The 22,699-nt window shown below is 44.2% G+C and overlaps 1 long non-coding RNA gene across 1 annotated transcript in view; it reads left to right on the top strand.

Moving 5' to 3' along the window:
* The window catches only part of LOC123352940, a 79,437-nt gene extending 61,971 nt beyond the window's left edge, over positions 1–17,466 (top strand). Inside the window, exons 4-6 of the long non-coding RNA XR_006574329.1 lie at positions 2,955–3,064; positions 3,164–3,361; positions 17,377–17,466. This is a non-coding gene — a long non-coding RNA (uncharacterized LOC123352940). The remainder of the gene's footprint in view (positions 1–2,954; positions 3,065–3,163; positions 3,362–17,376) is intronic.
* Positions 17,467–22,699: the final 5,233 nt, after the last annotated feature.

The raw sequence follows: 22,699 nt of genomic DNA, 5'->3' as shown, positions 1-22,699 counted from the left end.
TATCTTTGGGGTAACAATGTGATCAATGCAGCTTTGAAGTTGGGCACACAGGCCTTCCTTTAGTTCATGAAGTGCCCAAGGACTCATAAGGGCCAAAGCATGTTCTCCCTCATGCATGCAAATCAGCCAAACTCTGTGTGTGTGTGTGTGTCTCGTTTGGAATCTGTACAGGCAAAAAATTATGCTGAAGCTGAATCTAGCCACATTCAGAGTCTTGATATCCATCTCTTTACATAAGACCTCTCCTCCCACCCCCCATAGTGAAGCTAGGGAGTAGTATGACTTTCTTTCCTGGAAGACTGTCAAAGTGCCTGATTCAGCTAAGGAAGCAGCCTAAAGAGAGGGCGGCGTGCTGGCAAAGTGACTTTGATGTTAGTTCTTCGAGTTTCCTCTGCATATTCTCACTCTTGGGACAGGTGCCAACTGGTGCCATTGATCAGCCTTCTACTAGCACTGCCTAGTCAACCAATTGTGTGCACTCCCTGCCCCCGCCATCAGACTCTATGGGCACGGCTATAAATAAGGTTCCTGCAGTTACTGCCTCAGTTCCTTCCAACTGCTGACACACGTACCTGAGCCTTCTCTGAATCAAGACCCTTTAGATAGTTAAGAAAAGTGCCTGGTTAATTTATTAATATAGAATACTTCTTTTTGTCCTCCACTAGCAAACAAGGCTGATGAGCTTCACCATATTCCATATAAGGGGTTTTCTTTCTCCTCTGCCTAACTCTATAGTAGTGACTGCAACAGTTCAAAGATCAGGAGGTATACAGTCTACTCCCACTAATAGAGATGGGAGAAAACTAGACACTTTAGGGAAGGAGAAGAGAACAGTTTTCTTCCTAAGACATGAGAATAGCTAATTATCTAGCAGACATGGCTAGATATCAGTTCCACCTGTGGGACTAAATCTTTGTTGACCACAAACCTATCTGAAGGACACTCAAGACTCCCTAATGCTCTCATTAAGGAGGGTCAAAATCTGAAGCAAGCATTAATGGCATCTTTTGATATCTCAGGTATTACTTCAAGGTCAGTAACGCTCAGAAGACATGCCTGGTTACATTCTTCTAATCTTCCACAGGAGAAGTCTAAAGTTGAGGACCTTCCCTTTGAATGTGATGGTTTATTAAGTTCAAGAACTGATGATTTATTGGGTGGGGGGGAAAAATGAAAGGAACGAGATCTACAGATGGCTCTTTGGGTCTTTTACAGCCTTTCAAAAGGAGATTGTCTACACCGTTTTTAAGATACCAAAGACAGTCTTATCCCCCTTCTTCCCGATTCATTCTTGTCTTTTTATTTTAACAAAGGAAGACATCACTGCCAACAGCAACGTCAGCAACAATCTTCTGCTTCTCAGTCATACAAGAGATGGCCATTTAAGCCCAAAATGAAGCAAAAGGATTTGCTTAGCACCTCTTCTTTGCCTACAGTTAGACTGTAGGTTTGATAGCAAGCAAACCAATCTTGAATTCTGTTTCCCTTACATTTAAGCCAACGTTATGAGTGGCTAAAGATCACCATGGACAGATGGGTGTTGGATACTATAAAGAACATTGTACCATCTAGTTTGATACCCTCCCTCCCTATAAGGGACCCCTTTCACAAGGTGCAGTTAAAAATAGAGAGAAATTCTCTGCTAGCAGAAGGTGCTATAGCAGTGGTTCCAATAAATCTGAGGAAATCAAACATTCTGTTCTTGCTGTTTTCTAATTCCAAAGAAAGATGAAGGTCTTCGTCCAATCTTAGATCTAAGAAAGCTAAACGTGTACCCTCAAAGGATGCATTTCACAATGTTAGCACTAGGATCCATTATTTCTTCTCTGTCCTTTCTAGATTTGGTTTGCTGCTCTCAGTCTCTAAAAAGCTTATTTTCATATTTCAATAGCTCATCACACAGGAAATACTTTAGTCTTGCCACTGGGCAGGACCCTTTCTGGTGGGTAGGGGGTGTGGGTATCTGGGCAAAGGGGAGGCGGGGAAGGGAGCAGAGAAATGAACTGGGTTGTCATAGGGTTTCTTTAACTGTCTCTACTCCTGGGGGAATTTTTGTATGTCTGTATTGTTAAACATATTGCTGACAGATATTTTGAAATAAACTACCAAAATAATTGAAACTGGTGTAATTCTGTAGTGTTATTTTGATAAATAAAATGTGCAGAATTTTAAAATATTGTGCGCAGAATTTTTATTTTTATGGTGCAGAATGCCCCCAGGAGTACAGAGTCCTATCTTCTAGACGCTCCACATTAGCTGTGTAAAGAACTGAGGTGGTAACCATTGGTGTCCTCCGATTTATAGCCACGCCCTCAGAACATGCTTGGAGCCTGAGGGCAGGGAGAGTGCATGAGCAGTTGACCAGGCAGTTCTAGTAGAAAGCTGCACAGTTCAATGGCATTGGCCGGCACATATCCCAAGAGTGGGAATATGCAAAGTCCCGCCCTGAAGAACCTCAGTTACAAGTAAATAACCTTCATTTAATTTACAGGACAGCTAGCTACTATGGCAGTGCGTGCACTAGATCAGATTCCAGACTTGGACAGATATTAAAATAGCTGAGCGGTCTGTATGTGAGATCGATTGAGACTATCTGTTCACTGCCACATGAGTTGGCAAACCTCTTCTATTCAATGCAATCTGCCTGCTAGTGATGTAGGCTTGGGAGCAGCCTGGAGGATTCTGTGAAGCTGGTGGATAGTTGTGCTGTCTCCCTCCACTTGGAAAAACTGCACTGTGAATGTCAGAGTTTACATTGGAATGTAGTTCTGATTATAGTTCTAAAAATATACAGCATATCTCCCTCCTCCCAGGGCAGGGCACGAGACTCCTCAAAGCCCTAACGGGAGGGGGAGTGTTCAACATAAGGGAACAGCTGACAAGTGTGAGAGTAAGACTTTCAGAAATTAAGATTATGCCCTGCTTTCCTAAATCATTTGTTTGGATTTTTTTAGGCAATAATGCTGTATCCTCCACCTTCTTAATCTCTGCTGAACCTCCAAGAAAGCTCCTATTGTCTGATTGAGGGTTGTCTGAATGATTGATGTATTCTTGCAGGATGGAGGTGAGTCCTCTCGTCTTGACAGTTCGGTTTGATAGCCAAGTTGAAACTGACCCTTGCTGACACTCTCATCTTAAAATATCTGTGTTTTTCATATCTCAGATAATATAGTGCTGTAGCTCCGGAAGGCAAGGGCTTCACTCTGGGGATGGCAACGGATGATTCTCCGCAGCGTAACAATGGATGTCATGTGATGGTCAAAGGACCATGAAACCCAAGAAATCCTGATCAAAACAGTGTTCTGTCAGATCCATAGATAACGTACCTACCACTGTCTGAGTTCATGGTGCTATCCATACGGTATGTTTTTATTTACATTACGCACAAATTGATAGAGAGATCCCTGTGTACGTTTTCAGCTTTCTAGGATTTTTTGCCAACAGTTTATAAGAAATCCTAAAATTGAACAAATACAAAGTAGCACATTGTTAAAACATAATACATTGTACGTCGGTAGCGCCTCTTTAAACTGAAGAGCTTCGAGGTGTTTTATAAGCAGTCTCTCAATGCTCCTGTAGTAGGTTTGAGTGGGTTTTATAGAATATTATCCCTGTTTTTTCAGATGGAGAAAATGAGGCACAGGGAGGCCAAGGGGCTTCCTCAGTCAGTCAGCGTTGGAGCTAGGCTTAGCTCCACTCTTCTGACTCATCTAGACACAAGACTAGACGTTCAAAAGGGATTAGTCATTTGGGGTGGGGGCAGGCTTCAATTTTGGGGGGCTCAGCTCCCAACACTTTAAAAGGGGATGGATTTTCAAAAAGTGCTGAGCATGCGCCCTATGAAAACCAGGTTCCTTTAAAGTGCCTCTAGTCAGGTCCCCAAAATCTGAGGCACCCAAAAATCTCTAGCCACTGTTGAAAATCTTGGCCATGCTGCCCATAATCTTTAGAATTTTGATCTGAGGCTCACTTAATTAAGAATGGATTTTTAAAAATAAAGAAGAGAAATGCGGTGGCTGATTAGTGGATAACGTGGATTAATTGGCTTTGCTGTTTTGGATTGCACCAAAAAAAAAAAAAAGATGGAATCATTTCATTTAGGAGCTGTTGGGTTGATGTTCTGGTCTGCAAAACTCTCTATCAGGTCAATGATCCATGATTGGATCAAAACCAAGAAGGAAGACCTTGATACAACAGGCCATAAGGGGTCTGAAGCAGTGATGGGCAAACAGTGAAAGGTTCAAGAGTTTAGGTTTGGCTGATGTTACTCGGCAGTTATAGGGTGGCTTTCATCCAAGGATCTCTGAATGCCTGACTGAGGGGGAAGAGGGAGCACGTGAACCATTCTTACTGTACAGCTGGAGGAGCTGAGGTACAGAGGTGAAGTGACTTGTTCAAGGTCATACAGCAAATGTGAGACAGAGCTGGGAAAAGAACCATGGAGTTCTGTCAGCTTCTCCTACCAGTAGATCAAATTGCACGTACATAGGCAGGAAGGATATAAAGCCAAATCTTTATTGTAAACCCTTACTTGGGTTGTATGCTTTTTTTGGGGGGGGTGGGGGTGGCGGCGCTGTCTTTTTTGTTACTGGTTTGTACAACATCTCACATGGTAGGGCTCTGATCCCTGCTTGGGGCCACCACAATGCCAACCCGCTTCGTCCTCCCCCCTAAAAAATAAAAATGGGCACATAGAGCACTGGCATAGGGTTTGAGAGACCTGGGCTCGATTTCCAGCTTGCCACAGACTTCCTGTGTGACCTTGGGCAAGTCACTTAGTATACCCAGTGCCTCAGTTTCCCATCTGTAAAAATGGGGATCAAACTTCCTGCCTATGGATACCAAGGTGTTGTGAGGATAAATCTATTAATGTTGTAGAGCTGCTCAGTTACCGCACTGATGATAGGTGATATTTATTAATCCAGTGGCCCAGATGCCTTCACTCTCCTCCAAATTCCTTTTAAGAATTCCCTCTTGGTTACTTTTTCACCATTAATCACACTCCATTGCCATCTACTTCTGCTCTCCTACCTGATTTTATTCATATAACAAATGAAAACAACTGGGACTAAGACGCTTATGCAACCAAACAAATTACATGATCTTCGTTTCGTGTGTTCTTCCCCCCTCCTCCCAGTGTTGTCTGTTGTCATACTCTGCTGTGTGTTGTATCTAATTCAGATGGTAAATGAAGAAGCTGCTCTTATTTTGTAAAGTGCTGAATGTTCCTGTGGCACAGCATGTTCCTGAGTGCAGACCTTTGTTTTCACCATTTGGGTCTGCAAAATTCAGCTGGAAGTCTCATGAAAAGAGGCTTTCTTGTGAAGTTTTTCAGTACCTCCCAGGTCGCTGGTATTTAAGTGCTTCTGGAAGGACAGAAAATGAAAATGAATGCAAGCGAGTTAGCTAGATTTGGAGAGGCGGCATAGGCCAGTGGTTAGGGCACTAGATTGGGAGTAACATTTTCAAAGGTGTCTAAGTGACTTTAGGAGTGTAAGCCCCATTGAAAATCAGTTGAATGTAGGCTCCTAAGCCACTCAGGCACTATTGAAAATGTTACTCCAGGACTCGAGACACCGGGATTCTAATACTAATTCTACTATTGGTCCTGCTGTGTTCCTTCCCTGATCCTCTATTTCTCTTCCCACCCTTTGTCTGGCTCGTCCATTTAGATTGCAAGCTCTCCAGGGCAGAGCCTGTCTCTTACTATGTGGCTGTACAGTGTTGCCTCTGAGATTGCATAAAGGCTTGGTCTGGGTTCTCGTTTGATCTGTCCCTTCTTAACAGGAAGACATACTACTATGTACCATCCATATAGGCTCAAAGTTCAATATTGATGCTGTGCGCTGCAGGATTGGGGACAGGCAGATAGGACAAGGTGGCATGGGGGTTGGGGGAGGGAGTGGTTAGTCCTTATAAGAGGTTTACATGCTTCAGGAGGTGGAGGAGGTTATAAAAGAAAGGTTATAGGCTAGTTCTCTGGGAGCTGCTGAAGGAGACAGTTTGAGTAGGCAGAGTTATTATGGGAGGTGGAGGCTACTACAGGATATATTTTCGCACCTCTATTACTGTGCACTAATGTCACCTAACACTGTATTTGTTAGTCTGAATACTTGTGTCCTGTATCAATATATACTTGAATCAAACTAAATAAACCGTATAGGCAGGCTGGATTGTTCAGGGGGTAGTTGGTGTGCTTTTCACTTGTAGATCATCATTTTGAATCCAGCCCAGAACTGTAGTGAGCGTGAATTTCTTTGTCTTGGTTTTTTGGCCTATATGACCGGGGCGGCTCTAGACATTTCGCCGCCCCAAGCATGGCGTCATGCCGCGCGGGGCGCTCTGCCACTCGCCGGTCCTGCGGCTCCGGTGGACCTCCCGCAGGTGTGCCTGCGGAGGGTCCTCTGGTCCCGCGGCTTCGGTGGACCTCCCGCAGGCATGCCTGCGGAGGGTCCGCCGAAGCCGCGGGACCAGCGGACCCTCCGCAGGCATGCTGCCAAAGGCGACCGGCAGAGCGGCCCCCGCAGCATGCCGCCCCAAGCACGCACTTGGCGTGCTGGGGCCTGGAGCCGCCCCTGTATATGACATGGATTCGGTAGTCTTGGTCTATGTAATGAAACACGCCATAATGGGCATTAATTGGAATCCTTTGTTGACAGTCCCAACAGTTAGACCAAAGACTGAATGGGCACAAAGACTTAACAACCCTCTTAACAACAGGTGGCCACTCCAGGTCAGAGTTGATAATTTGTAGTTAGTTCTATTATTGTAGAGCCAAGAGGCTCCAACAGAGATCAAGTCTCCATTGTGGTAAGCACTGTACAAAAGCATAGCTTTTGATACGTTCCTCTTGACAGACTCATAAACAAACTAGGGAAACGTGGTCTTGATGACTATATGATAAGGTGGGTTCAAAACTGATTGAAGGACTGTACTCCGAGTAATTATCTAATCATTTACTATCAAACTGGGAGAATTGTATCTAGTGAGGTCCTGTGGGGGTCAGTCCTGGGTCTGGTTCTATTCAGTATATTCATTAATGAGTTGGATAATGGAGTGGAGAGTATGATTTTAAAATTTGCTGATGACACCAAGCTGGGAGGGCTTGTAAGCACTCTGGAGAACAAGATTAGAATTCAAAATGACCTTGACAGATTAGAGAATTGGTCTGAAATCAACAAGATGAAATTCAATAAAGATAAGTGCAAAGTACTTCACTTAGGAAGGAGAAATCAAATGCATAACTACAAAATGGGGAATAACTGGCAAAGTGATATTGCTGCTGAAAAGGATCTGGAGGTTATAGTGGATCATGAATTGAATATGAGTCAAAAATGTGATGCAGTTGCAAAAAAGTCTAATGTCATTCTGGGCGAATGAACAGGAGTGTTGTATGTAAGACAAAGAAAGTAATTGTCCTGCTCTACTCAGCACAGGTGAAGTCTCTGCTGGAATTCTGTGTACAATTCTGGCCATCACAATTTAGGAAAGATGTGGACAAATGGGAGAGAGTCCAGAGGACAGCAACAAAAATGATAAAAGGTTTAGAGAACCTGACCTGTGAGAAGAAGTTAAAAAAACCGGGCATGTTTAATCTTGAGAAAAGAAGACTGTGCTAAGGGCTGTGTTAAAGAGGGTGGTGATCAAGTGTTCTCCATGTGTGCTGAAGGTAGAACAAGAAGTAATGGGCTTAATCTTCACCAAGGGAGATTTAGGTTCGATATTAGGAAAAGCTTTCTAATTATAAGGGTAGTTAAGCTCTGGAAGAGGTGGGAGGTTGTGGAATCCAGATGACTGGAGGTTTTTAAGAACAAGTTAGACAAACACCTGTCGGGGAAGGTTTAAGTTTACTTGGTCCTGCCTCAGCGCAGGGGGCTGGACTTGATGACCTCTCGAGCTCCCTTCCAGCCCTACATTTCTGTGATTCTATAGCTAGAGAGAGCCTGCAAACTCTTCAGAGCAGACCAACTAGATGGGAGATAAAAGGTGTGGGAAAGGGGAGTAGGTTTGTCTCCAATGTGTAGACAGGGAACTGAGGCACAGAGTGATTAAGGCTGAGGCAGATTTCCTAAATCCCATTTCAGTGTCTTAATCCCCAAAAAAACCCTCCATCCTTCTTCTGTAAAATTGAGACAACTTGGACAGACAGTGCCATTGCATCTGACTGTGTGGGTTAATAGAGGATTTCAGACCCCAGGGCTGTGAATCTAACACTTAAAATAAAATAAAATTTCACATACATAAGTAGTAACTCTATAGTTTTTAGTCCTCAGCATATAATTCCTTAGGACATTTTTTTTCTACTGAAATAAAAAAGGAAACTTTACATTTCATTGCAGGGTTGCACTTGTGGATGCAGCATCACCACTGGATTTAGAGCCTTAGTGGTGTGTGCAGCGCACTAGCAAGTTAAGCCAACTCTGTGTGTGTCCTTGCTTTTAGGGCTGATACAAGTGCATGTCTGGCTCGTACACCTCTCTGGAAAATGCTGAGTCTCATCCTGGCAACATTCAATTAGATGTTTTTCCTCCGTTTCACTAGTTGAACCCTCTTGAAGTTGGAGCACCTGTAATGCTCGCCTTCAGGCTAGTGGTGCGCTTGGCACATTACCAAACAACTAGAGACTGGAGAATTGCAACATGAGCAGCAACACCCCAGAGGGGCACAGATTAGGCTATTATTTGTATTATACAAATATTGTACAAGTATTGTTTCACTGGACAGTATTCTGGCTCTTAATTATTTCAAAAGGTATGAACTGAGAATTTCAATTAGGAGAAGCAATGGAAGAACCCTAGAAATATTCTAAATTACCATTCAGAAGGGCTGTGTGTGGGAGTACAATAACACTGGTTTAATGCGGTTTGATGGGTACGGTCGCTTGCCCCCTGTTGAGTGCCCTGCTGTTGCCTCTTGACTAGAATTGTGCAAAGCTTTTCATAAATCTGAAAGCCGGTGAAACCTGCCTGTTTTGTCTCATCTGAAACTCAGGCATGATTGGGGGAGCCCACAGTCTAGGGTGTTAGGGAGGTGAATGTGGTGGTTTCACATGTGTATTCCCTGAAACTGGGCAAAATTTGGCTGCTACTTTTGATTTTGATTGTTGTTTGAATGAATCATAAAAACTCCGGCAAGGAAACCCAGGTGGATCAGTCTTCCCAAAAAGGGTTTACACAAACCACTGAGAACCAAAATGGCCATGGTTAATCCAGCTCTGTGTGTTGTCTTTGTAGGCTTGGGTCTTTTCCCCTATTCATTTTTCTGGTAAGGCATAGGTAGGAGTTCTCACAACATCAGGTGGCCTGCCACTGCTCCTTGCCTACTATCCACATGGCGGTTCTTGTTTGTCCTGGTGGAGCTTTATGATGCTCAGACCACACCACTAGGTACATCTGCTTGGCTCACATTTGGTTTTCTTCTTCCCCAGCTACTGGCTAGGATCCTGTGTGACTCTGTAAGACTGTTCAGTCCAGAATATCACAATAAACTGGAGACAGGCTCAAGCCTACCAAATCTGAACTTCCTCACAGTGCTTCAGAACAATGGGGATTCCCCGTATGCTGGACTGTGTCAGCCATTTAATATTTAGTTGACAAAATGCATCCATAGCATGCACAGTATGACTCTCCCTCAATATGAAAACTCAGTAGGAGAACAGAATGTAACGCAGCCAACTTGGGAATGACAGTGATTATTTTTGTGAAGAGGGTTCTTGCTGTTCTTTTATTGTAAAAACACCTGTGAGCCATAACATTACTAAGAGGGGAATATGATGTACAAAAAAGGGAGGGGGGGAATCCTACCTAAGTCTTGGAAAGCTACAAATAATGCGCTGCGAGACTGAACAACTGAGATGAAAAATAATTGCACTCCTCTTTTTCTCCAGCTTTTCTTATCAATGACTTTATCACCTTTTGGTTTTATTTTACACCTTATTTAGACTTTACTGTAATCCCTGCTATTTCACCATTGACACCTCCTTAATACCTTGTCTGACACCTCTGGCTAATGCCCATGGCCTTATATAATACAGAAAAGCTCTGGTGGGGCTGGGAGCGGGAAGGAAAGAAATTATTCACTGCTCAGCGTCTGAGAATAACAACAATTGAGAAGGAAGGGTTGGGGTGAACCTTCCCTGTGTAGCTGAACTTTGATATCTAGCCACATTCGTCCATATTCAGCCATTTCTTATTGTTTAAAGATTGGAAGGCAAGTGTTATGCTGAGAAAGACAGGATTTATTGTGTGGGAGAAACTGCAAACTATAAAGGCTCAACTTAGTGAACTGAAGCAAATTAATTCCTCTTACTTTGATACACTGCACCAAGTTCAACCCAATTCAGAGATTTCATCCTCTCCACGGTTCCTGCTGGTGTTAGCAGATTTAATGCCAAATCTATTTCGTTCCTTTAGCATCAGTTGTCACTAGATTAAAGTCTTTCCAGCCTGCCCCAACTCTCTGTCCTCCATTCAGCCAGTTTTGCCTCCATCCTATCTCAACTTGATTCCCTGGTTCCTCCTTCAACCCAGTTCAACTTTGTACAATGGCTTGCTAAATGATTGGCTTTCAGAAATGCTGCAGTACCATGGTCGGCATAGGAGGACCAAAGCCTATCCTGTCCTGCATCTGTTATATTAGGATCTTTGCCCACTGCTGTAAATTAGCTCTGACTGTCCCCTTTGGGACTTGATCCTGCACGTTGCAGGCAAGGAATATCTATCTACACACAGATGCAAGGTGAGCATTAAAGAAGGTCTCAGATTACTCCTCCCTCCTAGCTGGAGTGAGGCTGAGGAGTAGATGCCCTTTCTCCACCGATGACCCATCCTTTTTAATAGTGTACACTTATGAGCCCAGGAGTGGTTGCACGGGGGACTTGAAACCTGCTCACTGCATGGGGCTGTGCCTAAGGATTGTTAACTTTTCTCGCTCCTATGAACAGCCTCCACTCATCATGTCACTGGAACACAATGACTTTGTGTAGGAACATGCAGGAGGAAGGCCGGTTTCATTTCCTTCTACCTTCTGTCACTGTTAGGTGCTGGCACACTTCTGAATTCTGAAGAGTTGAGGAAGAATTTGTATCCATTAAACTCATCAGTCCTTTATTCCAATCCTGTTGTTCTGGCCCTTGGTTTTCCCCATATTTGAGGATTATTCCTTTCAAATCTGATAATCTTCATTTATCTTTCCCCCTGGAATCTGAGCTGGAACCTTTCATAACAATCAGTGGCCTTATGTGTACACAGAGATGAATCATGACCTTAACCATATGTCTGAATGTAATGCCACCGTGCTCCAAAAACAAAGGCCTCTTCCGTAAGGCTCTCCTTGAGCTGACATCAGTACGAGATCTAGCTTCTGTGGCTCTGAACTTCCCCAAACTTCAAAGGGTGCTTTGGTCACGTGGTTTTGGTTGAGGACTACCGCTTACTAGATCTTGCTGTACTGTCTTCAGGCCGCAGCTATAAGAAGGCAGGATGGTTACCAGATGATAAATATTTGAGCAGCAGTGAACAATGTCTGCCCGGGAGAGAGCTGTGCTACTGGCATGAATACTGCTGCATCATCAGTAATTTCCACCATGATAGCTCCTTTCTTTGCATGATCTTCAGCAGGCTTTGTAAAATTGCCAAGACTTGGAAGAAGTCACATTGCAGCCCAACCACTAGAGATAATGCAGCACTACATATTTTTTGCTATGATTTCCAAGCCTAAAGACTATTGCTACATTACCTAGATTTAACTACCCATTACACAAACTATATCTCTGAAGTGAGGGATATGGCAGCTTTATTATAAGTTTATTACATGCTAATTCAAGCAAATAAATTTGCTCCAGCTGTGGCGCAAAGGAGATTAATAACCTCGAAGATCACTTTGCTGCTTTGATGAGTTTCTTGAACAGAGTGGAGTATATTTAGGAAGAGCAACTAGATTAGTCAAAACCCCCTTTAATTATTAGTGACACTGTGCAAACTGCTTCATAGGAGTGGAATACCAACTACTTAACTCTCTGACCTTATTATTCAAATAAACACTTCTTATTATAGCAACATGACTTGCTCGTCAACACATCAAATCAGCTGCCTCAGTGGTGGATTTAAATGTCCCCTCTGTGTCAGCAGAGAGCATATGGACTTCATTAAGAGTATAATAGCCTTAAAGTTGCAGTCCCCCTTTTTTAGGGATAATTTAAGGGTCATTACGTACTATGGAATGTACAGAATAGTGCACTTGAAATAGTCTAAACAGCTTTCACATTCGTGTGCCAGGAGTGTTTTTTATACAGGTTTCTATTCCAAAGTCTGTTTAAAATTTCTGAGCCTATGTTGCACTAGGGTGTTAAGCCAGGACCTTTTGAATTTACTTGCATCAGTGGTAATGCTTTAAAACCTGTATATATGTATGCGCACATGTGTACGGGTATTTAGTTTTTGTTATTATTCCTATTGACAGCGAATAGGAAGAAAAGTGACATGTTTTGAAACATGCAATTGTTTGCTGATTGTCTTGGATTGTAAATGGGATGTGTGTGTAAAGATTAAAGCTGGTCAAAGAATTTTTTTGAGACCAGTTGTTTTGGTCACAATATGGAGTTTTGTGAAAATAGTTCATTTTCAACATAAACATTTTTATTTTAATCAAAATGATGTGTGTGAAAATAACAAATTTCCCAGCCAGCTTTAGTAAAGATGTTATAGTAGTCTTAGTGCAGTTGAATTGGAATTTCCACTTGACTTCTAGATTTTAGTCTCTCTGCCATTTTAAGTTGCATTGGGCAGCCGCCTTGTAGTACATTGGCCTTTCAAACTGTTGTTTGGGTTATAAGCACAGATGATTTTTTTTTTAAGAAGAAAAAACATCTTTCCCTGCATTGGAGGACTGTAGAGCTAAAAGAAACACCTATGCTGTTTGTATTTTCTTTTTTAGGCAAGAAATAGTTTAAAAATAATGTAGGGTCTAATGAACAGAGCAGTGAACTGGAAATAAGGACACTCAGCTTCTATTTATGGCTCTGCCACTGTTTCTCTGTGATGCCACGGTCAAATCACTTAATCCTTCTGCCTCTATTTCCCATCTGTAAAGTGGGCATGGTAGTACTGCCCCAAGATGTCTCCTGAGGCTTATCACTAATAGCTCTTTGTAAAGCCATTGAACACTCACAGTTGAAATGCACTGTACAAGTGCAAAGTATCATTCGAAATGGAATCTTGCAGGGGAGGCTAGACTTCAAAAGACACTAAGCTCTTTAGGTGTTTTCAGATGGCCAGGATATCATCTGGGCATTCTGATAGCTGGGAAGTGGGTTCAGCTGTGGATCTTGTGGGGTGGGAAGGAGCTGGTAGCTGAGAAGGACAGAGAGGTTTGCGGCACTTCCAGGATTTTCCTGCTATTTTTTTTACTAGTTCTACATGCCCTGGTAGTTGCACACGTTTATTTACTAGTGGGTCCAGGTACGTGACTGCATTTTCTCTGCAATTTATTAAATGAAGCCTGGCGTAGCTTTTTAATTGTCCTTAATTAAAGCCTCTCTAATTAGGCCATCCAGTTGTTTGGAAAGGGAATTAGGGCATGATCACTAGTATTGTACTGAAAAGATTATTCAAATAGCTATAGCACCACATTTTAATCACCTGAGCTAACCCCACCACAGGACTGAAGCGTCCCCAAATTGGTTGCGATTTTTGTTTGTTTGTTGCCATTTTATTAACATAGAGAAGCGATCTGTGATTATGTTTGGGCCTGAATTAGCAGGATACCAGTACCATTCTGAAACAGAAATCCTATTTCCCCCTTTGGGCAGAAGTATCCCATGTTTGTTCCTACTGAAGTAAAGTTATCTGATTTCTCAGGAGTAATAAAATGTCATCTGCAAGGAGCTTTGTGTGCCCTTAAACCACACTGGCTGTCCTTGATCCTGATGGATAGTAATCATCAATGGTTCCAGTGAAGCAGAGAGAGAACACAAAACAGCAGACCTGGTCTGTGTCACTGGTTACTTCTCTTTCTCCATGATAGTCTGATTTTACCCACTGACTTAATGAGACATAGCATGGTTACAGAATTCTCCGTGAGACCAGAAAGCAAACCTGAGGAGATGTTAACAGTGTCTGAGAACCTAATGGTGTCACTTCTGGAAAGAAGATGAATGAAACCTTGTCAGTCTTCGGGGATGATGCCAAAAAAATCCATGTCAATGCAGAGTCGACTGGGACAACAGCCTAACCTCAGACTGAAACTGACCAAGCTGCTAGTCTATGGCAGGAAAACAAAGGAAATACAACAACAGTAAGAGACAAGTTGTAATTGTTACCCTGCATAGAGTTCCCAGCTGTGAATGACAGTTCCACATGTAGAATTTGCCTTTAAGCACTGCCCAGTGAGAAAATTCAAACCTAGGACTGAATAGCATCCTTTATTCATCTGAGCTGTGCCTGAGTTTTGCAGACTGTATTGTCTTCATATAGCGTTTGTGCCAAGGGTGAAAATAAAGCTTACAAACTGGGAATATAACTATAATGTCCAGTGACACTTGGATCATGCTGCAAACTCCAGAGTTGGACCAGCTTCCACTGAAAGGTGATTTAGAGATCCCCATGACGAATTTTATGCAGACCTCAGGCCAGGTCATGGGTTTTGCATTTAAAAAAAATTGAAGAGGCTTAGGTGGTTGGTGCCAAACCTGCTTGAACTCTGAAGTTACCATCTGAGTTTCACTCAAACCTGAAATAGAAACTCCAAGGACAGAGGAATGTGAACCCAGGTGGATCAAACATGGAGAAACATTCATATGAATTCTGTCCAGTGGGACTCCCGCATTTCTCTCCAAGCTAGAGCTGGGACTACATCCAAGTCTGGGCTCTGAGCTCTTCAAGCCCACTCAGCTGGGTGGATTGATATCAGAGTATCTGATCCAGACCCCCTCAAACTGGGGTAAGTTCAGCTTGAGATCTGAACTTCATGGCTTGTGTCTATCGCTCTTTGGGCTGATCCAGACCATCTGAACAAAGAGGTGTTAGAAGGTGCCGCTTGTGCGTATTCATGAACCGTTACCTACTGAAACTGGCTTTGTGTGCAGTGTATTCCAGCTATGAAGTTGAAGGGCGAGTGAATTTTCCTGCCCTTGTGATTCTTGCTTAGTGTTCTCCTTTATTCACCCCCCGCCCCCCCGCAAAGTAAGTCCTTCTTCCCTCAAACAGCTTCTATTGTATGGCAGAGCAAGCAAAAATGATGTGTTAAATACAGCCTAGACTGAAGCTCTGAATCAAATCAATTCTTTTTTTGATTCCCTGAGCTTTTGAATTTTCAGCCCTGCTGAAGGCTTGTTAGCCGAAGAATAGGGCTGAAGGAGCAATCCCTTTGTATCACTATTGACTCAATTATTTTGCCTCTTGATTTTCTATGAAACGGGCCAGAATGCCGGGCTGATGCGCTGATTGCTAATGGCAGAGCATTGTTAAGCGTCATGTTTGAAGGCTCTAAGTGGAATACCTTCATCGTTTTAGCATTGGCTGCATTTCGGGGCCTAGTTTTATTTTGATTGATACAAACTGTAATGCACAGAAGGATGTGCAGGACACGCTTTTAACCATGAGCTGCAAGAAATAAACACTGCTACGTTGTAAGCTGGTATCACAATGAGAGGTCACACTTTGTCACTCCATGTCTGTGCTACATCGGTGACCTTACTTTGTTTGACCTAGTTGCGCTAATATGCCCAAAGTCACATGACACTCCAAAGAGCCAATGAGCTTAATCTCCAGAGTGTATCTGATCAATAAATCCAGCACAGGGTATTCCGCAGAGGTTGCATTTACACAATGTCATTGGCTATCGATACTGACAGATGGATGCATGTTCTTAATATTGAAGTGTACTGTCAGTTACAGAATTACTAACGCTACAGCTGCTGCCTCTGCTGAATGGTCCTAGTGATCTACTCAGTTCAATGGCAACTTTGCCATTAAGCCGCAAGCTTGATGCACGTGGACCTCCTACTGACAGCTGCACAGGATGCCACTGGGTGCCAGTTTCCTCACACGGTGCCTGATTCTGCAAGGGGCTGCGTGCCCTCATTGAGTATTTCACGCTGCATGATCATCTATACACACAGTGCTTCTAAAATACAAAGTATTTATACGCAGAGTTGGGAACAAGCGTATAAACCCCAAAGCAGTACGTGCTCAGTAGGGACAGGTGATATAGTGCTCTTAGACTGTTTTGAGATTAAAAATAGTTCTTCAAACTGGATTGCTGGGAAAAGCTGGGGAGAAAGAGAGTGCATTTAGTTGCTGGAATAAAATGTCTTTTGGTTTAAGCTTCAGTCTATATATCCAGCGGCCTATGGAGTGTACATACATGAGCCGGTGTTATAGCTTTGTGTTCCCAAGAAATTAATGGTGTCAAGTTCAAACTGCCTGGCCCCAGGGTGCCCACTCTACTTCACAGCGATTGCAGAATGAAGGAGCAAGGATGTTGTTATAAACCCCCATGGGGACTACTGGGAATCGGGTGCAGTCTATTAAAATAGGGTAACTGAATCAGAAGTTCAAGCCTGATGGGAAGGGGAGAAGGACTGCATTACAAAACCAGTCATTAAAAGCCAGGCGCTTTAAAACAGCAATTCTGTTAAGAAACTGCTAGTCTTAGGAGTCTGTGTACTGTACCATAAGTGCTTGGGTTTCTACAATCCCTTTTTCCTTCAGATACTGTCCCTTCCCCTGTTGTTTTCTCAAGTCTTCCCCTAATCTTTGCCTAGGACATTCTCCTTTTATTTAGTTCCAGTTCTACCCTTAGGTAGGCACCAACAGTTCCCACCAAAATCGACAGGAGTTGCATGCTCATATCTGAGGGCCTTATAACATTAATATATCGCTATAAGAGTACACACCACTTCTACAACAGAAAACTGGGAGGCAGCTTGGTCCACTGCACTACATGTGGGATGACAAGATAGAACCTGGAAGTTTCTAATCCCTACCTCTACCACCCACTCGCTGCATAGCCTTGGTCAAGTCACTTAAACTCCATCAGCAAAAATGGATAAAGGAGAGCGCAAATCACAAACATTTGGGACAGTTCAGATCTGGGGATTTGGCTCAGACCCACTGTTTAAAAGTGCGTGAGTAGTGGTCTCTTCATTTCGCAGTGTTGTCAGTGAAGTAAGGTGTAGAAAGTCCTTTGGATCCTTGGATGAAAGATGCTGTAGAAGAACAAAATATTTGTATAATGCTTTGAAGATGTGAAACCCTATACAAATGCTAAGCATTTTATTATGGGGCGGAGGGGGTGTCCTCAAACTTAATGCAGATAAGAAAAAGCCTAAATACTTTCCTCTATTTATTAGTATTATTGTTGTTTATATTAAATCAGTGCCCCCAAAATGTTAGGTGCTGTCTAGAAGTAGAAGACGACACAGCCCCTGCCCAGAAGCGCTTACCATCTAACTGAACAAAATTGAGGGTAGGTTGCTGATTTAATATTTTTGCACCTGGTGAGCAGAAAATATAACTACAAACCTGGAGTATTAAGTTATGCTGAAGAGGGATGTTTAGGAAAAATGTCTGGAGGATTTTTAGCACGTAGTTACTGAGCTTTCTTAGAATACAGAGTCCTTAGTCTTCCAACAGTGTACACAATAGACTGTAAGAGCTATAAGAGTATCACTATATTAAGGAATCACTGTAATTGATTGTGCCCATGCCACGGTGATTAATGAAGCCTCTCCATGGAGTGCGCACTGACACTGCCCTGGGAAACGTGGGACCTGTACACTTCAATCCAGGCTGTGCAGGTGCTCCAAAAATCTGTGGATTTGCAGGAACAGATCTTAAATTTGACACTAAAGTGTAATTAAGACACACCATGTTCTAGTGGTTAGGGCACTGGATGGGGACTTGAGAGAGCTGGAGTCTGTTCCCTCTGCTGACCTGCTGGCCTCTCCTGTGCCTCTGTTTCCCCTCCCATCCTTATTCTGTCTTGCGTGGCAGGGACTCTTGCTATGCATCTGTACAGCACCTAGCAAGACAAGAGCTCCACTGTGCTTGAGGCCTCTGTGCATTACAGTAATGCCAATAATGCGTGATACCCCGACTCTGTTGAAATCAGCGGGGCCAGGATTTCACCCAGTATGTCTGTGTCCTCCATGTTGAGAAACCTGCGTCAGTTACTCGCACCATAGCCAACAGAGGGCGCTAAGGAAAACACGAGCTAGAGGCTTTTGCCTTGATCTGGATGAGTGATTTTCATCTATCAGTGAGAGAGCGCAAAGCAGAGGCTAGAAGACTGGCTTCTGGGGGAAAGGTGAAGCCTCGCACCTCCAGAGTATTGCTGTCACCCAGGAAATCATTTTAAAATCCTCACTGGGAGGTAGCCGCTTTTAATTTGGCATAATGTTATGGGAACGGAAACAGCTTACTTAAAAATATTACCAGTCTGATATCTGAAGGTGTGATCTCCTGTCCTGACCCTTTATATACGTCTCTGTCCTGACCCTTTTGTATACTGTCCCACCACAATTAAGTACTATCACAGAGGTGAAAGTTGATCTCTTACTAATTTATGTAAACATTTAACACACAATACACATGGGAGGAGTGGGTTGCCACGGGGACACTGAAAAATACCCACTAGCCTCTTCCAACCAGCTGCTTCTGGATGGCACTGGAGATAGAAATGAGAGACGTGGCTGGGATTCTCAAAGGAGATTGAGATGTAGGGGCTCACAACTCATTTAGGCCTCTTTGCAAATCCCAGTCTGTATGATGGAGCATTTGAAGGCCCTCGTCTTGCAAACTGCTCCACATGACTGGTCCCCTGTTGAAGTCAGTAGGGGTCTGCAGGGGAACTGGGATCTGCCTGTACAGAGCATCTGTTCGGATTGGGGTTTCATGTTACACAGATTTGATGTGTAACGAAGGTGGAATTGTACATTGCTGTTTCTGCTTCTTTCTTCATTGATTTCGTAACTCCCTGCCCACATTGGGAACAGCCGAGCACATTTTTGTTTCTTGGATTTTATAGCGTGCTGAGCATTCTTGATGTAAATCTGTCTGCTCCATAGCAAAATGTTACAGTTGCCAGTTTAAAAACAAACAAGCAACAACATGCTGCTTTTTGTGAAGATTTTCTGGTAGAAATCCTTGCAGGAGATGGGGGAAACTTTTTTTACAAGTTGGGAGAGGGGAGTTAAACAAAATTCTTTGTAGTTTTAACAAACACAGCTGAGATCCCAGATTCTCAATGAAATACATGTACAGACTGAAAATCGATGCATGTTAAAACGAAATGCATTCCTCCTTCACTTGCCTGCAGAGACTCTCAGCTCAGGGTTCTGTGTTTGCCTGTTACCGAGAACATCACCAATATCTAAAGCCATGTAAGGAATGTATTAGTGCCGATAGCTGCTCCTACAGTAACACAGGGGCCTGAGGACCTGAACTTGGCTTTTTGGCAGGAACTGAAATGCTTTTCACGTCTTTTTAAGACCATGCTATGTGTAAAATTGAGCATCTGATGCACTCGTTTCTTAGTACTATCGCTTATCCTGGCTCCAAGCTTTCCAAACTAAGTGTCATAGGGGGCTGGGACCTGTAAATAAAGTAGGTCCGGCTCCCCTGTGCCAGGACAGGTGCTGCTGGTTGGCCAGTTAAGAAGCCAGGACAGCACCTCTGGGCTTTATAGACTCAGGGAGATACCTAGTGAGTTCCAGTGTGTCAGAATAGCCTGGTTCTGCCAGGAAGGGTAGGTGAGAGCTGCTGGAGACTAGAGGGATCGGAGGAGGTCCTGGAAAGAAGTGGGAGGTGTTGCTTGGGAAGTTGGGGGAAGGCTGAAGGCCAGGAAAGCAGTAGAGATGCAGTGGGGAGGTCCCTGTTGGAAGAGCAGAGTTGCACTCCAGTTGGAAGGGCTGGGTCAGCGGTCCTGGTACATGGACAGGGGAGGACACAGAGTCCCGGCCTGATTGAAGGCCTGCTGTGGGGCATGTGGGGCATCGAGGGACGAGAAGTCTTGAGTTTTAATGACTGCTTGGACTGGGCTGAGAAATGGACTACGTGTTTGGGACTTCTGTTGCGGACTATTTGGACTATGTTGTAATAAACCAGCTCCCAAGAGGGGTAGTACGGAGACAAGAAAACCTGAATTGAAGCTATTGGGTCACTGGAGAGGGGAAACTGAGGGAGCTCTGGTGACGCTGTGGCTTGCTGACAGAGTAATCCAGTTGGGATGGCCCTATGACGCTATGATGCATAGGCTAGAACTGTCATTGGGACAGCTAAGGGCCAGAGCAGACGTGTGTCAGGAGCAGGGGATCGGTTGCTCTCTGCAGCTTCTGAACTGTATGTTCATGGCAATGTAGAAAGTCGGACATGCAAGCCAGCTGTCTGAAGCCATCCTACCTGCTGCTCTTATCCCACAGGCTAAGCATTGTAGGGCTGGGTCAGCACTTGGGTGGGAGAGCTCTGAAGGTTCTGTAGGTGGTATTGGTGATGCTCTCCTCCATGTTCAGTCCTGACCTAGGATATCTGTGCCGCTGTGGCTGTCCTCTTTCAGATAAGGCACAAAACAGAGCTCTTCCCCGCCTGAGTCATTGACGACTCCCTGGTACTTTGAATAGTAGGAAAGGAGTTCTGGCCAACTTCCAGTTCAGGTGATTACATTCTGCCTCCCGAAATTACATCAGTAGATTCGGTTAGTTACAGTGGTGGTTCTTCACTTCCTTTCCTAAACTGTTTTGGAGAGCGGCTGTGCGCTGTTAAACATTTACTCAGTTTCGTTCTAGAGCAGTAAATGAAATGGATGTCTGTTTATAAAAGTCTGTGTTCCTTTTGGGGATAAAATGTGCTAAAATGAATGTAAAATCATCAAGATGAGTGGATGAATCTCTTGCCTCATGCTTCTCAGATGGTTGGGAAATTGTATCCCGGCTTTCATCCAGTCCGTGTGCGCGCGGAGGGATGGTATCCCAATTTGTCCATGCTTTGTGGTAATACAAACAAAAAGAGAGCGAGAGAAAGAACTGTCTACAGAACAGCCTACCAAGAAGGAGAAGCATTGCAGGGTAAATTTAGCCTTCTATTTCAGTAACACTTGAAAACACCTTCAGTGCAGCGCTGTCAGGGTGAAAAAACAGAAATCAATATGAAATGATGATTTTGATTGGACCCATTTTCAAAGCTGTCAGGAGTTGCAAGTGAAGTGCAGTAACCAGTGAGGAAAAACACTTTTATTCAGCCTCTTAAAGGGCCCTGCTTGCTGCAAGCTGGGAGTGGGGGGGTGAAGAAAACGTTAATCTTTGAGTGAAAGGATTTAAAAAAAAAACATTCCCCCCCCCCCCAAATCATCCTTTAAAAAAAAAATAAAATGAAAAGCTGCATCTCCCCAAAGCCATGTCAGTTTAAATGACATAGCACGTCAGTTGCTGACTGCCTGGCCCAGCTTGGAGGCAGTAGGCAATGCAGTGAGGAAAACGTGGTTTTAACAAAGTTGTTGTCTTATAGTGGTGTATTTCCCTCCCCCCCATCGCCCAACTGCAAGGCTGCCTAGTGCTTTCAGACCTTGGCATTGCCAAGATCACTTGGCTACAAGGTATAAACCTGTCCCACGGAGCAGGTAGTTTGGGAAGATTTCATTGTACAGTTAGAAGAGAAGTGTTGCCAAATAGATGAGCTCAGAACCCATGGGGTCAGCCCTGATTGGATTCCCCAGCTGGGTTACATGTCTGGAAACTACAGGAGTACTTATCACGAGGGCAGGCTAGACATCCGAATTAGCCTTGAGTATTGAGCCAAATGGAAGCTTAGAGACTGAGTAGACCTAGCCATTCCGAGACAAGGGCCGACGTATTAACTTTAAAAGAAACCAGGCTCAGTTTATCCAGTTTGACAAACCATACAGTACATCTTTTTAAAATTACAGTGGTGTCAGAGACAGCAGCAACTGCCTCTTTGACACTTTCCTATTTTCCAATAGAGATGCAGACTTCAGTGCCCTTGTCAGATTGGTTATCAAGTAGTTTTAAAGAATCAAATAAACCTAGTATTGGTTTCTCACTGTGGCAACCTTGAGTTAAGTCTGAACATGTTATCTTCTGAAGAACAAAATTGCCATAGTTTTATCATTAAAATTATTCCCCACCCCGTTGTATATCAGTACAAGGTAGGCATGATGAAGAAAAGAGGGGCAGAGGGAATCTCTATGTAGGTTGTTATTCATATAGAACAGGGGTCTCAAACTCAAATGACCCCGAGGGCCGCATGAGGACTAGTGCATTGGCCCGAGGGCCGCATCACTGACACGCCCCCTTGCTGCTCCTGGCCCCACCCCCAATCCACCCCTTCCACGAGGCCCCGCCCCTGCCCTGTCTCTTCTCCACCTCCTCCCCTAAGTGCGCGGCTCCCCGCTCCTCCACCCTCCCTCCTGGAAAGTGCTAAGCGCCACCAACAGCTGTTTGGTGGCTTGGCGGCGGGGAACTTAGGCGGCGGGTCCCGGAACAGAAGGGGCCCCCCACCGCCGAAGACCGGGCTGCGCTTCGGCGGCGGCGGGTCCCTCTTTTCCCCACCCCGGCCGGTCCCGCTTCCCACCCCGGCCCCGGCCGGTCCCGCTTCCCTCCCCCACCCCCCGGCCCGGCCCCGGCGGGTCTCGCTTCCCTTCCCCACCCCCAGCCCGGCCCGGCCCGGCCCCGGCGGGTCTCGCTTCC

Source organism: Mauremys mutica, chromosome 19 (assembly GCF_020497125.1).
Source record: "Mauremys mutica isolate MM-2020 ecotype Southern chromosome 19, ASM2049712v1, whole genome shotgun sequence".
Lineage (NCBI taxonomy): Eukaryota > Metazoa > Chordata > Testudines > Geoemydidae > Mauremys > Mauremys mutica.
This window is presented reverse-complemented; position numbering and strand designations above follow the sequence as displayed.